Below are 18,375 nucleotides of genomic sequence, written 5' to 3' on the forward strand. Positions count from 1 at the left end.
AGGATGCTGTTGATATCGCTGTTGCTCAGGCAAATGTAGGAAAATTCAATTCAAAGTAGAAGAAGGAGATTGACGAGCAAAACAACAGCCTTTTATGCTCAGATCTGTCTTTTTGATAGACCAGTATAGTGTCTGCATCACTGCAAATTCCTCCCAAATCCATCTTTCATTTTCTGACTAGCCTCTCGCCCAACACGTGAACAAGACCCAGAGATACTTAAACTCCTTCACTTGGAGAAGCAACTCATCCCTGACCCAGAGTGGGCACGCCACCCTTTTCCAGTTGAAGACCATGGCCTCAGACTTGGAGGTATAAGGTGAACCGCTCCAGTGAATGCTGAAGGCCACCACCAGATGGATCCAATAGAACCAAAAGACAGACATGAGACTCTGAGGCGCTTCTGGCTACACCTAGAAATTCTTTCAGTAAAAAATTGTGAATATAATCTGTGACAAAGGGCAGCCCTGGTGAAGTCCAATACCCATCGTTAACCAGTCCAACTTATTGCAGACAAGCCTGTATACAGTTATACAGAGATTGAATGACTTGTAGCAACAAGCAAGACACCCCATACTTTGACAACGTGGCCCACGGGATTCTCTGAGGGATGCAGTGAAGTGTCTCCAAGTCTACAAAACCCATGTAGACTGCTTGGGAAAACTCCAATACATGAATATCCTTAAGACGATAAAGAACTGGTCCAGCGTTCTGTGACCAGGATGAAAACCACATTCTCAGATGCGCTGACCGTGGACACGCTGGTGCTCCCAAATCACACGACTAATTTACAGATGATGTACCAGGAAATTGCAGCCTTGGTGAAGCAAAACGTTTTTGGAGTGAAAGCAACAAGAAAAAGTATAGGCGATATCAATAGCGAGTTTTGAGATGTGAGATTTGTGACACGTGGCATGTTTGGAGGGTATAGCCAGTGTGTCTTGTGTAGTTAGTGTGTTTTTGTTTTGTGTGTCAAAACAATGAGGCCACTACTGAATGTCACTGTTGCTCCTCCATCTTGTGGTGGACAAACTATTATGTGAAGTGGCACAGATTTTTTGAGTGGTATTTTCATGTCTCACCTGACTGTTACTATAATTTTAGTCACAGTTTTAAATAGTTCTACGAAAAAGGCCTGAGGCATTGGCTCAGATTCTGCTTTATCTAAAACATATCAGTGGGATTAAGGTAGGTCCTCGAAGTATTGCTTTCACTGCCTGCCTATATCCTCATTTGAAGTCAGCCGCACCCCATCTGCACTGTACATCGTGTAAGAAGTTTATGGTTTCCCAGAATTCCTTTGATATTAGTCCCAAAGTCTTTTTCCATTGCCTCACTGAACTCCTCCCATACCCAAGTGTTTGCTTCAGCCAATGCCCAAGCCCCACTTCATTCAGTTCCCCAGTACCTATCAGCTGCTTCTGAATTCCCACAAGCTAACCAAGCCCAGTAGAAGTCCTTCAGCTGCCCACATAGCAGACAGGTCTGGCCCGGATCTGGTGTCAGGCGAGTGCTGCTGGCTGACTTCTGGCATGGTAAGTTTTACCTGCTCACCCTTACTAGTCTTCCTTCTGTGATTCTCTAATGTTATTTTTCATCGAGAAAATTCACAAAATACACCAAGACCTGGTTTCCGATGTTCCATTTAGCTCTTCCTTTGTAATTCATCTCCCATCACACTGTTTTTCTGCTTTCCAGTTCCCCTCGGTTCAGATCTCATCTGTAAGTCAAAACCTTCTACTTGTCAGCTAGACCCCATTCCTACAGCTTTGGTTAAGGCATGTCTACCTTCTTTGCTTCCCCTCATATCTGCTATCATCTATTCTTCACTTACCACTGGAACTGTTCCTGCTTCCCTGAAAGTTGCTGCCATCACCCCAATATTGAAAAAAAAAAAAAAAAAACCTGGTCTAGATCCCAATAATTTTGAGAATTTTTGGCCTATTTCCAATCTACCATTCCTTTCAAAAATTCTTGAGAAAATAGTTGCCCTACAATGCCATACAGCCATTCATACAGATTAATAATAATCTGTATGAACAGTTCCAGTCTGGTTTTTGCCCCTCCACTGAAACAGCACTTATAAAAATAACCAATGATCTTTTTATGGCAGCTGACTCCAGTTTACTTTCCATTCCTATTCTCCTCGATCTGAGTGCTGCTTTCGACACTATTTCTCACTCTGTTCTTCTCAGTAGGCTAGCCTCCATCGGTCTCTCCCATACTCCACTAGCCTGGTTTAAATCATACCTGTCTGATCGCACTCAGTTTATTCAACTCAAATCCTTTACTTCTCAGCCCTTCCTCTGACCACTGGCGTGCTCCAGGGATCTGTCCTGGAGCCCCTTCTTTTCATCATCTACCTTCTTCCACTTGGACACATTTTCCATGGTTGCTGTTTCTAAAAATATTATTCCACAATTTCCTAATTATTTTGACAGCAAAAAATTCAAATGCTGTGAGAATCACATATTCATTTAGAAATGTTTGTAAAGGCAGAATGCATGACTAGTTGTTTGCTGAAAACACTTGAATTTAAAAATTAAGTGGCGTGACCCGATACTTGTGTTCAAATCGTACTCTTTGGCGCTGCTGTACTGGGCCCTGGTCCGGATGGGCTTGGGCCCCCTTTCCCTAGCGGGTTGCAGAGTATGGGGGTGCCTACTGGGGTCAGCGGGGGAGCTGGCCCCAGGGAGGGGTCACTTGCCCCTCCCTTCCTTCCCTCCCCATCTCCAGCTGACTCCCTCTTCCCGCTCCACCACAATCACCCACACATGCAGGGCCTTGGGGTAAGGTTGTGTCACCAGGGTGCAGGGGAGGCATCCCCCCCTCTGTCCCCTTCTGGCTGCTTGTGCCTCAATTTTATCTCACAACTTAGACATTCACATTACTCACACTCTCATAACACATACATATAGGATCAGGGGGGTGGGCATGCTACACGCACTCCAAAAGACCATCAGGGTGTACAACCTCACCCCTGGCGTTGTTGCCCACCTCCCAATTTTAAATACACGTAGACATTGAGGGCTAGCAGGAGGGGCTATGTGCTTACCTGCTGCTCTCTGGCAGGTAGCTCCATGCCCTCCTGGGTTTTAAAGGCACCTTAGAACACACATGCATCAACACTACATATGAGCGAGCGGAGGGAGGTTTGGAGTCTTCACACACCCCCGTTCTCTGCGACCTGCTGGAGCGGGGGGCCAGGTGGAGGAGTTGGCCGTCCGACTGGGGTCTGGAATGTGGGGCCTCCCTGCTGCTGCGGAGTCGGGGCGGTCTGCTTCTCCCCACCCCAGGGAAAAGGGTAACACCACCTGGGTCTGGGTGCAGTTTCCCCCTCCAGGGGCAAGGGTACCTAGACCCGGGGCTTAGAGTACGCCTGGGGAGTGTGATCGTGTGTACAGTGTTTCTCTATGTCTGTCTCCACGTTGGGTGAGTTTTGAGTAATTGCATATGAGAGCATGAGGGGGGAATGGATGTTTGTATCTGTGTGTGCCTGTATGTCTGCTGAGTGAGCCCTCATCTGGGACTCTCCTCAGCTCTTTCTGGGACAGTGGCGCGGCTGCCCCTCTGTTGGTCTTCCTTGGTCTCTTGTGTTCTGGGGGCCTCTGGATGTCTGGAGTCTTGATCTCCTCCATACCTGCTTCATGCCCTGGAGGACGGGGCTGTGGCCCCCCCACACCCTCTAGCAGATCATTACATGAAGGAACCTTTTAAAAACAAGCGCGTTCATGCTCACAGGTGTACACACGGGTGCTCACACACACAAACAACACCCTTTTTGGCTCCTACCTCAAAGCACACTGTGCGCTGTCGATCTTACGTGCTGCACAATAATGTTTAATATTTAGTATTTACAGTCATAATGTTGTTTATTCTATTGCTCTCGTTTTCTTCTGCTTCTTTTAAAAATTAAAAAAAGTATCTACTGTTATCTATTATTAGCTAGTTTATTGTGATGGAGTTGTTTTTATTATGTTGCTCTTTGTTGTCTGTTTTCTCATCTCCATACAGGTGATCCAGGTGTTTTGTTTGTTTTTCCTCTTTTTTTCTTCCCCCCTTTCTCACCATCTCTTCTCTGCTCAATTTTTGTTTTTCTCCCTCTCTTTCTTTCATTCTTCATTCATCCCCCAGTCATGTCTGTCCCGTCTTTAAAAAACGAAAATAAAATAAATACATAATCATAATAAAGGTCAATCAAATGGACCAATATGGCAAGGCCATGATGATCCACTTGGTAAAGTAAATCCAGTTGGCAGTTGTGCAGACAGGTTGTGATATTTTACAACAAGGCATGTCAATACTAAATGTATGTTTTGTCTAACCAAATCACATTCAAATGACTTACATTCTTAAGTATGCTTCAGTGGTTATGTAAATGTTTTATCTCATGACCAAGAACAGCAGTATTTATGACTGACAAAACTGACAATAACATCTGTGGGGGGAAAAAAAGTTAAGTTGGATATTTGTTTCATTGAGCACTTTTTCATAAGAGCACATGTATTCCTGACCATGTAGCAGTTTTCAGTGTTGTAAACACTGCAAGATCGATGTGGTTTTTAGTATACTTACCTAAATTATACCTGCCATTCTTTCATTTAGACACTATAGGTAAGTGTAGCAACTGACAATTTTGGGGAGTTGAGCAGAACAGTTAATGAATTTTCTCCCCACTGCTACAAAGTGTTTGCTCATAAGGCGCTGCATGATAATTGAGTATTCTAATATTGCATTGTATACAATTCATATTTTCATTTTTAAAAACCCTAAAAACAACAGTCAAGCCTGCCTTTTAATTGTGGGGTGATCAATTAGATTTTGTCTTAGCACCTGAATATTCAGGATGTTACATATAAGGAGAATTAAATTCTGAATTCAAGCCAATGAAGATAAGTTGATATGAAAGCAACATCATCCTTCACGCTTGTCTCTGTCAATAATCCCACATCCATGTTTTGGTTCAGCCAAAGGTTTTTTAGGGAGCTTTCAGGGGCACCTGATAATGAGCAACTGCAGTAATCCAGCCTAGATGTAACAAACACATGGATTACATTTTAAGTTTTCACTTTGACCTCAAGAGCTGCATAGCCTTTTAAGATGATAAAGTCATGAGACTTTGTTGAACCATCTTATAGGGATGGGTATATCTATAAGGTTACATTTTTAGAAGTAGCACACTCCACTTTATCATGTTGGCTCTCTTCTGAGCTTTAGAAGAAGGCATGTTCAAGTGAAACTTTTGTGTAACCAAATCACATTCAAATGGCGTAGGTTGTTAAGCTCATTTTTTTTCATATAAATTTGCTTTCCGTAAAACCAACAAGATTTACTTCTGGTTAATTAAACAGATACATAGTACACAATTAAATATCCAAAGTAAAGATGCCATAACTCATAACTTTATTACAAATTAATTATTATTTTTTTCTTGTCTTCAGTTTGATTCATAACATTAAAGAAGGCACTACGTATCTTTACATATAGTGCCATGAAAAAAATTATTTGCCTCCTTTCTGACAACTTAGTTGTTTGCATATTTGTCATGCTTAAATGTGTTAGATCATCAAAAGAATTTTGATATTATACCCAATATTTATCCATTTATGGCCCAAGGGAAGCCAAACTGATTTGTTGTAGACCTTGAGTTAATGATACAAGTGTATGGATTCCTGTTACCTGCTTTTTTGATTGTAATATCTACGATCTTAGTCAATGCAACAGAACTATGGATAAACTAAAATGTGCTATCTTTCATTCTTATCTTTAAAGGAATCTTTTTAGAAAATAATTAATAATAATAATTAAAAGACAAACTGCCAACTCTTGAGCCACGATCGCCCTTTAATTGAACTGTAGTTACAAGGTTTCGCTTTTGAAGTAGTGTAGAAGGTCTGTTCCCTGACATTTGAAAGAGATCAATTTGTCAGAACTACAAGCACACCAGGAATATTTGAAAGATGACCAGCAGGTGTCACACTCTGTCCTAGTGATGTGCGCATCATGAACAAATTGTTCAGTACTCGAAAATCACTTTACTGAAGCCCAACTGACTCACTGACTCATCCCTGTTGCTAATTTCATTAGTAGAAATATATCTAGCTTATAATTAAAATTAATATTATTTAATTAACTTTATTTTAATAAAGTTTTATTTTATCTAATCTAATCTAATAACTTTAATCTCAGCCAAACCAATTTCCTCACAAACAAACAAAACACTGAAAAAAGCCAAACAATAACATTTTTAGGTTGTCTAAGTGACTTCTATATCACATTTAACCTGAGTAGCGAATGTCCACGGTTATCTGAAAATGATTTGCCGGGAGTTGTGCCGTTCTCTGCGGCTCTAGTGAACCCTCGACCTCTCGGCTAGCTATTGAGCTGGAGGGTAACAGACGTCTCAGAAAACTGTGAATTATGGGATATGGTGGGCCACGAAGGACACGCCCAACCCATCCTTCAAATTCGGGGAAAAGGAGGACACATTTGTCGGCTGCAGTCAGAGGAGTCTACGAATTTGGACAGCCTTCGGCGCATCACTGTAAATGGCCTGTATTTATATAGCGCTTTACTAGTCCCTAAGGACCCCAAAGCGCTTTACATATCCAGTCATCCACACACACATTCACACACTGGTGATGGCAAGCTACATTGTAGCCACAGCCACCCTGAGGCGCACTGACAGAGGCGAGGCTGCCGGACACTGGCGCCACCGGGCCCTCTGACCACCACCAGTTGGCAACGGGTGAAGTGTCTTGCCCAAGGACACAACGACCGAGACTGTCCAAGCCGGGGGTTGGAACCAGCAACCTTCCGATTACACGGCAAACTCCCAACTCTTGAGCCACGATCGCCCCACTGTGACGTAATCGGTCTACAAATGCGTCCTCAGGATGTAGCCCATGAATTTGGACACCCTCACTCACTCACCCCTCTCTCCTAGTTCACAGCTTCTTCTTCTTCTTCTTGGTTGGCAACGTTAAGGCGCATTACCGCCCCCTGGCTTACAGCTCAATGGACATTTAGATGAGAAAATATATATTTGACACATTTGAGGAAAATACTAATACAATAAAATAAAATAAAAATAAATAAAATAAATGTTCTTTTTTGCTCTATAAAAATAGTTGCTTTTCTTTTTCAATCATTCATCTTAGCAGTAGGATATACATGAAAAGAGAAAATACATTTTTTGCACTTTCTGGTCAACGGACTCAGTGACTCAAATGACTCAAAAAACCCGATTCACTTTGGTGGATGACTCATTCAAACTTGACTCAGTGAAAAGAATTGAATTTACCATCACTACTCTGTCCGCTACCTCATCAATTGTGGTGAGGTGTGAAAACCGGAAGAGAAATGTGAATATGTTGACAGGAACAACAGCTTCAACTGCTGCAACAGCTGCTCATATAGTGACTAATCTCCAACTAAATTTAATGTAATAATAATGTAAATTTTACATAACGTGGCAACATTTTTGCACTAAATGTGTGTATGCGTTGAAACCACTGTACAGGGAGTGCAGAATTATTAGGCAAGTTGTATTTTTGAGGAATAATTTTATTATTGAACAACAACCATGTTCTCAATGAACCCAAAAAAGTCATTAATATCAAAGCTGAATGTTTTTGGAAGTAGTTTTTAGTTTGTTTTTAGTTTTAGCTATTTTAGGGGGATATCTGTGTGTGCAGGTGACTATTACTGTGCATAATTATTAGGCAACTTAACAAAAAGCAATTTGGTAGAGTGGATTGGAGCCAGGTGATGTTGTGGTGAGGATCATCCCCGTAAGTATTTTGTAACCTGGGTTGTCGGTGTTGTCTGCCGTGACGCATCAAGGTCCATACACCTATTGTATGTGTCAAGTTAATTTTTTTTTAACAAATAATCGTTTTTTTAAGAAAAAGGTTATCAGTTGAATTTCAAATAAAAATAGTTTTTTAAAACTTTTCTGAATTCTATAGTATTTATGCATAAATTTGTTTGTCTGTGCCTTGTTTAAATAATTACAGCTACTTTATTAAGTTGAACAAAAACAACTGATGTCACCGAGTCAATGCGTTTCTCGCCATTATAATGGTGAGAAATGCATGTATACATGCACTTGCAATGGGTTATAAGCAAACTTTCTCGACTAAAGAAAAACACTTCTTCATTTTGTGAATAATTAGAAGCGTTAATTGAGACTAACATAAATCTGCTTCCTCAGTCAAGGTATAAATAAGATAAGATAAGATAAGATAAGATAAGATAACCTTTATTAGTCCCACACGTGGGAAATTTGTTTTGTCACAGCAGGAAGTGGACAGTGCAAGAGTTATGAGGCAAAAATTAGAATACAATAAGAATAAATACAGTACACAGCTGTACAGAATAGAATAAAATAATATACTATATACAGTAGAATAAAATAGAATAAAAATATACAATAAGATAAAAATAGAATACGAATGCTATATACAACTGAGTAAAAATACAACGATGCCAAAAAAGATTATTGCACTTAGTGTTATTGCACATGTGTGGATGTGTGTGTTTGTTCAGTTAAAGTCTTTGTTGTGGAGTCTGACAGCAGTGGGGAGGAAAGACCTGCGAAATCTCTCCGTCCCACACCGTGGGTGCCGCAGTCTCCCACTGAAGGAGCTGCTCAGTGCTGTCACAGTCTGCTGCATGGGGTGGGAGACGTTGTCCAACAGGGATGACAGCTTAGCCGCCATTCTCCTGTCACTCACCACCTCCACTGGGTCCAGAGGGCATCCTAGAACAGAGCTGGCCCTTCGGATCACCCTGTTCAGTCTCTTCCTGTCCCCAGCAGAGATGCTGCCGCCCCAGCAGACCACACCATAAAAGATAGCAGAAGCCACCACAGAGTCATAGAAGGTCTTCAGGAGTGGGCCCTCCACCCCAAACGACCTGAGTCTCCGCAGCAGGCACAGCCTGCTCTGCCCTTTCCTGTAGAGGGCGTCTGAGTTATGAGTCCAGTCCAGTCTGTTGTTCAGATGAACACCAAGGTACCTGTAGCTGTCCACAGCCTCAATGTCCATACCTTGGATGTTCAGTGGTTGCAGTGGAGAATGCTTGTGCCTGCGGAAGTCTACCACCAGCTCCTTGGTTTTACTGGCGTTGATCTGGAGGTAGTTCAGCTGGCACCAGTCCACAAAGTCTTGAGTCAGTCCTCTGTACTCCTTGTCGTCCCCATCAGTGATGAGGCCGACTATTGCAGAGTCATCAGAGAACTTCTGCAGGAAGCACTGGGTGGAATTGTGGGAGAAGTCTGCAGTGTAGATGGTGAAGAGGAACGGAGCCAGAACCGTTCCCTGTGGGGCCCCCGTACTGCAGACGACCCTGTCCGACACACAGCCCTGAGTCCTCACATACTGTGGTCGGTCGGTGAGGTAGTCCAAAATCCAGGTAGTGAGGTGATGGTCCACTCCAGAGTTCTCCAGCTTGTCCTTCAGAACCGAGGGAAGAATAGTGTTGAAGGCACTGGAGAAATCAAAGAACATGATTCTCACAGTGCTTCCAGCGGTCTCCAGGTGAGCGAGGGAACGATGTAGGAGGTGAATGACGGCATCATCCGCTCCAATGCCAGGCTGGTAGGCAAACTGAAGTGGGTCCAGTGATGAGCTTGTTAGGCGCCGAAGCTGAGCCAGGACCAACCGGAAGGAAATTACAAGGAAGGAAATTTTTGTTTACACAATGCTTGTACCCACTTACTCCTAATCAAAGGTTCTATATCCAAGCTTATATATGCACAAGGGGTCTAGTAGAGTGCATGTTTGGTGTTTGAAAGAGTCATTTTCAGTGCCTTTGGAATACACTTTGATTCATGCCAAGAAGATGCCTTCAATTCCAACAAACCACAGACAAGGACTTGAACATGTCATGGTCAAATTACTGCATTCTACTCTGTATTTGTGTCTGGTATATTAAAGAATCTTTCATCAGGTAAATTTTAAAGTTCAGTATTTCAAAGCAGGAGTTATGAAGAATCATACTGGCATTAGGACTGTAACAATATGTACTTACAAACTTAAAGTTTTTTAATTATGCTAGAATACTGGAAGACAATCAACTTTTAGTGTTTTCCCCATATTAATTATTCTGAAATAGAGACGGTGACCCTAACTGTACAGAAGCACACTAAACAACTAACAATCTAACAGACATCATTGGCCTGAGCTGTCATGCACAGTGAGTCTGATCCTTTGCTGTGAGAGTATAACAAGCATGTTTCTGGTCAGATTGGAAGAAATAATATCACAGTGTTGATCGTTTTTTCCAATATTCCTTCTCTTTTACAACATGAACTGTGATCAAAGCTACTTATGTTCACAGCATGTAATAATACTGACAGTCCAGGGCATTGTGGTCTGTTGAGCTAGGGTTAGGGTTAGCAATTCAGACATATGTTATCAATATTAAACGTCTCTGACGTGGGCAACTGTCCACAGTGTTGGGAAATCCATACCAGGCTGGAACGAGTCAAGGTAGGTGAGCATCCACGAGAAGACACAGCAGATGCATCCTACTGACAGGACCAGGAGACTCCAGAAACCGAGCATCTTCTCTTCAGTGCCATCCTCTCCGGTCACCCTCTCTGCCCGCAGCTCTTTGAGTATGGGGTGGAGAAGGGCGCAGAGAAACCCTTATTACTAATTTGTATTATAATTCAATTTTCATGGAATATTCATATTCAGTATCGGTCCTTTTATATTATAACCACGTATCCACCCAGGCTCATGGTGGGGCAGGGCTCTGTCCTGGGATGCTTGAGTACAAGGTAATGTAGACCTGGCCAGGTATCCAGTCTGTCAGAATTGTTTTCAATATTTGGTTCAAAAACATGAGTGACAACAAAAATCCAACTAGGATTCTTGCATATGATGAATGAAGTCTGTCTTTGACTGTATTGTCCAGCTGATCATTCATGACATAACATGGCAACAATGTGTGACCCGTGGTCAGTACCTATTTAAAATAGGACAGAGCCGTAGGCGCACAGTCAGTTTAAAAAGTTAAATTTTTAATACAAAATAAAAGAAACAGTGTAACAGCAGCACCTAAAAACAATTAAAAACGTTACCTTATTTAAAAAACGATAAGACTATACGATTGCCCGTGAGGCAGGACAAGCGCTGCGGAGAACAGTTTAAAAACAAATCAACATAGCACACAGGTTAAAAATGGACGGCAACTCACACACGACCCCAAATGGGTAAAACACTATAGAAAAAAAAGGCAAATCTTCGGTGCCGTCTTCACTCGGGCCCCCCGCGGTGCATGCAAGAGCGGGGAGACAAAAAGAGATTTGTTTTCCCTGCAGCGCCTTCACCGCCTGCGAATCAATATCTGCGGTGCCTACTGATACAGAAAAAGTAAAACAAAAAAAACCAAAACCATCGACAGCCGCAGCAGTCAGTCTGTCGGCTTACACCAATTTAAAACAAATTAAAACCCACTGATGTGTCGGGTCCTTTGCCCGCAGCCAGAAATCCACCTGGCAAAGCAGCAGTTCGGTACTCTGTGAATAAAAGGCAGGAGATCACTAGCTGGACAATAAAACACAGGAATATTCCTCCACTGAATTGGTTTTGTTACCTGTCCACAAGTTCGTGTCACACCCTAATAAATGTGGGTCAGTGGCGATGAAGTCCACTATACCGTTCTCACGGGAGCAATGTTTCCCACCTACAAGGGTGCAAATAACTGTAAACCTCTGCCAACAGCCAGAGCTCAAGTGGTACATTTTTGTGTAACCTACCGTTCTAACAGAAGTTTAGGGGAGGACGCGTATCAGACTTTCATAGTTAAGAAACACCAACGTGCCCAACTCGGACCACGCACTCACAGCTTCAGGTTTGCAAAGGAATACCCAATTCCCCACACCTGCGCTTATGAAAGGAGCGAAGACCAGCTCCGCCCACCAGGGGCGGTCCCAAGTCTCCAGGTCTCACCTGTCACAAATGTAAAAAATTAAACAGCAACAGTCTAAACGTAAAGTGCATTCTAAACTCCTTATATGCAAAGAGTCATTCAGGACTGTAAAACGTGAACTACAGAACCCATAGTATTCATCATTAAATCTCTGGTTGCTTCATTTTTCTATCCTATATCAGATACTTTAAGGTTAGGTTAGGTAAAGTTGCATTCTCATGGTGAGGCAAAGTGCTTTATGTGTGTGTGTGCGCGTGTCATGAACGGCTATAAAAGGCCTATAATTAAAGAACAAAGCGGGGTTTGAGTTCGAGTTGCGGCAGACTGTCACTACTTGTAAATGGAACGCAGCCTTCCTACGGCGGACAGCTAATAACAGGAATCGGACGCGGTCCACCCAAGTCCACAGCAACCACCATAGACCGCCTAGCATGACCTTAAAAACATATTCTGTCTTCATAACTATCAAAAACATGAAATGAGGGGGGGTGTGGTTATGGCGCTGAACTAGGCACACGTATTTTTGTGAGCTCCTGGCGATATTTTAGTAAGTTCCTGAAAACTGTCCTTTAACTGCGTGAACAGTGATAACTATTGCTTGTAACGAGTTATTATCATATATAAACATACACTCCAGCTGTAGTCATAAATTGGACACCCCTTGTCAACTTTGAAGTTTTTCAAGAATTACCGTCTTTGGAAAATGGCAGGTAATAACAAAGCAAACTTTTTTAAGGGAGCTACCACAAGGAAGAAGCAAGCTAGCATTAGCCTCGCTCCGGAGCCACCCGAAAATACACCTGCATCTGATGCCGCCTCTCCAGCAGTAGTTGAGGAAGGCATGGGGAGCGAGAGCAAAAAGGACATTTTTGAGGAAATTAAGAAAATGAATGCTACTCTTCAGGTCGTAGCAAAAGATGTCACCACTATTAAAGAAGCCACTAAAGAACTAAAAGATTCGGTGGAAGATATAAAAGTGAGGTTAGGAGAGGCGGAACAACGTATCTCAGACATGGAAGATGCCAGCGTGCTTACCGAGGCAAAAGTGGGCAAATTCCAGAAAAGGATGGAGGCGTTGTGGTCACGAGTGGAGGACCTTGAAAACCGTAGTAGGAGAAACAATGTACGGATTATTGGACTTAAAGAAGGTGTGGAGACACCTGGGAACGTGGACAAATATGTGACGGAGATTCTGGCCAAAGCACTTGAGCTTTCTGGAAGTGAATTTGAAATTGAACGTGCGCATTGTTCCCCTGTACCAATGCCGGAATCTAACGAGCTTCCCAGGGTGATACATGTCCGCTTTCTACGTTCATCTGCTAGGGAGAAAGTACTACGGGTGGCCAGAGAGAAGCGTGGAGTCGATTGGCAAGGCGCCAAGCTTTCCTTCTTTGAAGATGTTACAAGAGAGCTGGCGGAGAAGAGGAAGGCATTCAACCCGGTGAAGAAGCGACTCCGAGAGCTACAAGTGAAGCATAGGCTGATGTATCCTGCAACACTCATTTTTACGTGGAACGGACAGAAGAAAGCATTCAAAGACGGAAAGGAGGCCGAGAAATTCCTGCAGGAGTCGACTTAGAGGAGTGCGGGACATGATGTAACAGATCGGAGAAGTGTATGTGAATTTTAAAATAAGGTAACAAATAAATAATGGGCACAACGGGGCTGCGGCGGCGGTGCTGCTGTCGGACGATTAGCGTGTCTCACGGACCAAGGACAGTTTAGTGTCTCAAGCTAAAGTTAGTTAGGCTTGGGTAGGAGGGGAGGGAGGGGGGGCTTAGCAACGTTGTTTTGGGTTGCTATGCAAAGAAGGGTGTCCGTTTTGTTCAGGTTTGTTTTTGGGTTTTTTTTATGACAGTTACTTACCTTCAGGTATGAAGTATTTAGGAATATTATTAAAACCCAAACTGGAGGATATTATGCTTTCAAATATGGAACCTCTCCTCCTAAAGATAAAAACAAATCTGGATAAATGGGGTAAATTGAATCTTACACTATGGGGTAAAATTAATGTGATTAAAATCATGGTGGCCCCACAGTTCAATTATGTTTCCATGAAGAATTCCTTTACACATATTTAGTCAATTTGAGAAGTTAATTAAGATAAGATAAGATAAGATAGAACTTTATTAATCCCTCGGGTGGGTTCCTCTGGGAAATTCGATTTCCAAAAAAAGCACAGCAACGACCGAAGTTACAGTTACATTATTATTATTAAAGATATTTTAAAATCAGAATCAGAAAGGGTTTTATTGCCAAATGTTGAGCAGGTTTACAACATTAGGAAATTGCTGTGGTGCTTCAGTGCAAACATACTGTCATAAATTACGCTTAAATAGACTTGAAAAAATAAAAATAAGAATAAGAATTAAAGTGCTAAGTAGATAGATATATACATGAGTGCAGGTGGTGATCAGTGCCAAACATGGAATGATGCAGTGAACACAGCGTAGGGTCATGTGTTAGTGGTGGGAACAGTCATACGGTTATTGTTCATGTGTCCAACAGCAGAGGGGAAGAAACTGTTCTTATGGCGAGAGATTCTGGTCCGAATGGACCGGAGCCTCCTGCCTGAGGGGAGCAGGTCAAACAGACTGTGTCCAGGGTGAGAAGGGTCAGCTGAGATCCGAGCTGCACGCCCCAGTGTCCTGGAGGTGTACAGGTCCTGCAGAGATGGGAGTCTGCAGCCAATCACCTTCTCAGCAGAGCGCACAACACGCTGCAGTCTCTGTTTGTGCCTGATAGTGGCTCCAGCATACCACACGGTGATGGAGGAGGTGAGGATGGACTCGATGGTTGCAGTGTAGAATTGCATCATCGTCCGTGTTGGCAGGTTGAATTTCTTCAGCTGCCTCAGGAAGTACATCCTCTGCTGGGCTTTCTTAATGACGGAGGTGATGGTGGGCTCCCACTTCAGGTCCTGGGTGATGGTGGTACCCAGGAAGCGGAATGAGTCCACAGAGGTGATGGGGGTGTCAGTCAGAATGATGGGGGGGAGTGGGGCTGTGTGCTTCCTGAAGTCCACAATAATCTCCACTGTCTTCTGGGCATTCAGCACCAGGTTGTTGTGGCTGCACCAGGACACCAGATGTTCAACCTCCCTCCTGTATGTCTGTGAAGGTTCTCAGTCATCCAGGTCATCGTAGTCAAAGGAGCTTGCAAAGAAAAGCGTCTGGACTTCTTTAAGTTGCTTGAAGACGTTTCACCTCTCATCCGAGAAGTTTCTTCAGTTCTAAGGTCAAATGGTGGAGAGTCCCAGATATAAACCTAGTGGGAGTGACCCCCACAGAGGGACAAAAGGACCCCCTGATGATCCTCTAATCACCTGGGCCAAGGTGTGAAATTGGGTGTGGGACCCAATCAGCCAGAGTTTCAGGTGTGTTCATTGTGAAACCTGGCCCCACCTTATCATGCGAATTCCTGAGGTCAGATGGCCCAGGATGTGAGTGGGCGTTAAGGCGTCTGGGAAGGGATCTCAAAAACTGGATTATAGATGGCAGAGAGTTGGTGTGGTAAACCCCCGCCTCTGTTCAAAGATGGTCGCTCACAGTGGACATAGATGTCCACTGTGAGCGACTTTGCAAGCTCCTTTGACTCCCTCCTGTAGGCAGACTCATCCCCGTCCGAGATGAGTCCAATAACGGTGGTGTCATCTGCAAACTTGATTAGCTTGACAGACTGGTGGGTGGAGGTGCAGCAGTTGGTATACAGGGAGAAGAGCAGAGGAGACAGAACACAGCCCTGAGGGGAGCCGGTGCTGATGGTCCGGGAGTCCGAGACATTCTTTCCCAGCCTCACATGCTGCTTCCTGTCCGTCAGGAAGTCAGTGATCCACCGGCAGATGGGATCAGGCACATTCATCTGGGAAAGCTTGTCTCGGAGATGGTCTGGAAGGATGGTGTTGAAGGCAGAGCTGAAGTCCACAAACAGGATCCTGGCGTAGGTTCCTGGGGAGTCCAGATGCTGCAGGATGAAGTGTAGGGCCATGTTGATGGCGTCATCTACAGACCTGTTGGCTCTGTATGCAAACTGCAGGGGGTCCAGGAGGGGGGCCGTGAGGGTCTTGAGATAGGAGAGAACCAGGCGCTCAAATGACTTCATGACCACAGATGTCAGAGCCACAGGTCTGTAGTCATTTAGTCCAGTGATCCTGGGTTTCTTGGGGACAGGGATTGTGGTAGAGGACTTGAAGCAGGCAGGCACATGACATGCCTGCAGTGAGGAGTTGAAAATGCCAGAAAACTCTGGGGCCAGCTCGTTTGCACAGTGTCTGAGGGTGGCAGGAGACACACCGTCTGGGCCGGGAGCTTTTCGAGCATTCAGACTCTTAAACTGCTTCCTCACATCTGCTTCATGAATATGAAGAGTTGTGGTGGGAGGAGGTGGTGTGAAATCCTCTTTTGTGTGGGGTGAGGAGGGGGGTGTTGTAGGTGAACAGTTTGAAGGTGGTGATGGCTCTATGGAGGGGGGAGAGGTGAGGGAATGAGTGTCCAAAGTGCCTCTATTGTTGGAGGTGTGAAGGCTGCCTGATGGCTCGTCAAAACGGCAGTAAAAGTCGTTGAGGGTGTTGACCAAGAGCAAGTCATCAGTGGAGTGGGGGGTTTTAGGCTTGTAGTTGGTGATATTCCTAAAACCTTTCCACACAGAGGCCGAGTCATTGTCTGAGATCTGCTGCTGCATCTTCTCAGAGTGCTGATGTTTAGCAATGTCCACTTCTTTAGTGAACCTGTACTTGGCCTCTCTGTAGCAGTCCCTGTCTCCGCTTCTGAACGCCTTTCTCTTTTCCAGCCACAGCTTTTTGAGTTTAGGAGTAAACCAGGGTTTGTTGTTGTTATAACTCACCCTGGTGTGTGATGGCACAATGCTGTCCTCACAGAAGTGGATATAGGAGGTGACAGTGTCCGTAAACTCGTCCAAGCTGTTAGAAGCAGCCTTCATTGTGTCCCAGTCTGTAGACAAACACGTGCGAAGCTCCTCCACAGCCTCGTTGCTCCACAGTTTTTTGGTCCTCACGACAGGTTTGGAGAGCTTCAGCCTCTGTCTGTACGCGGGGATTAGGTGGATCATGACGTGGTCAGAAAGTCCGAGTGAAGCGCAGGGCACCACGCAATAGGCCCCGCTGATCGTTCTGTAACAGTGGTCTAATGTCCTCTCCTCTCTGGTCGGGCATTTAATATACTGCTTGTATTTGGGAAGTTCATGGCTCAGATTGGCTTTGTTAAAGTCCCCAAGAGCAATAACGAGAGAGTCCGGGAATGTCCGCTCCATGTGCAGTATCTGCTCCGCGAGTGCGCACTGAGCTGCCTGCACATCCATGGCGGGATGTAAACAGCGGCCAGGATGAATGAAGCAAACTCCCGCGGAGAATAAAACGGTTTGCAGTGAATAAAAAGGTATTCCAGAGAGGAAGAGCAGTGCTGAGCAATCACTGTTACATCTGTGCACCAGCCACTATTAATGTAGAAGCAGACACCTTCACCTTTGGTCTTACCAGAGAGAGAGGCCTGCCGGTCCGTGCGCAGCAGATGAAAGCCCTCCAGCTTGAGCGCGCAGTCCAGGATGTCCTCACAGAGCCACGACTCGGTAAAACATAAGACACAGGAGGAGGCAAAGTCTCTGTTCATGCTTCTCATCAGGGCCAGCTCGTCTATCTTATTCCTGAGTGAGCGTACATTGGAAAGGAAGATCCCAGGAAGAGCAGTTCGCAGTCCGCGTCTCCTCAGACGCACGAGTGCGCCGGCTCGCTTTCCTCTCTTTCGGCATCTCACTTTCCTGATCAGAGTCTGCAGTAAATCTGCTGCAGATGCGACAAATATTGGAAGTAAATCCACAGGTGTTGTAGTCCTGTAGTTAAGAAGCTCTTCTCTGGTGTAAGAATATCCAGAGGAGTGCCCAGACACAGAAGTTATGCACAAAAACAAAACAGAAGTAACGCACTGAAGCACCAGGGCATCCATACGCGGCGCCATGTTGGATGTGTAATCGGGGAGATGCTACACTCTCTCCTGAAGCTATTCGATCAATTTGGCAGTTTCTCTGGGTTCAAAGTGAACCAAGAAAAATCATCCATTCTGTTTTTAAATATGAACGACAGGTTGAAACCAGTTGTATCCCACCCATTTGTGAATGCCGCAGAGGGATTTAAATATTTAGGCATCAGAGTAACCCCAACGATAAGCAATCTTAGTTCAGCCAATTATGAGCCCTTGGTCAAAGGGTTGTCGGATGAGATCACTAGATTAATATCATTGCCTCTTTCTTTACTGGGAAGAATAAACATAGTAAAAATGACTAAATTCCTAAATACCTAAATTCCTATATATCTTTCAGTCAATTCCGCTGGCCCCTCCTCCTTCTTTTTTTTCCAAGACCAGAAAGCTTCTTTCTAATTTCATCTGGAACAATAGGAAGCCAAGACTCAGACTCTCCCTCTT

The sequence above is a fragment of the Astatotilapia calliptera genome, chromosome 3, assembly GCF_964374335.1.
Source record: "Astatotilapia calliptera chromosome 3, fAstCal68.1, whole genome shotgun sequence".
In the NCBI taxonomy this organism is placed as follows: domain Eukaryota; kingdom Metazoa; phylum Chordata; class Actinopteri; order Cichliformes; family Cichlidae; genus Astatotilapia; species Astatotilapia calliptera.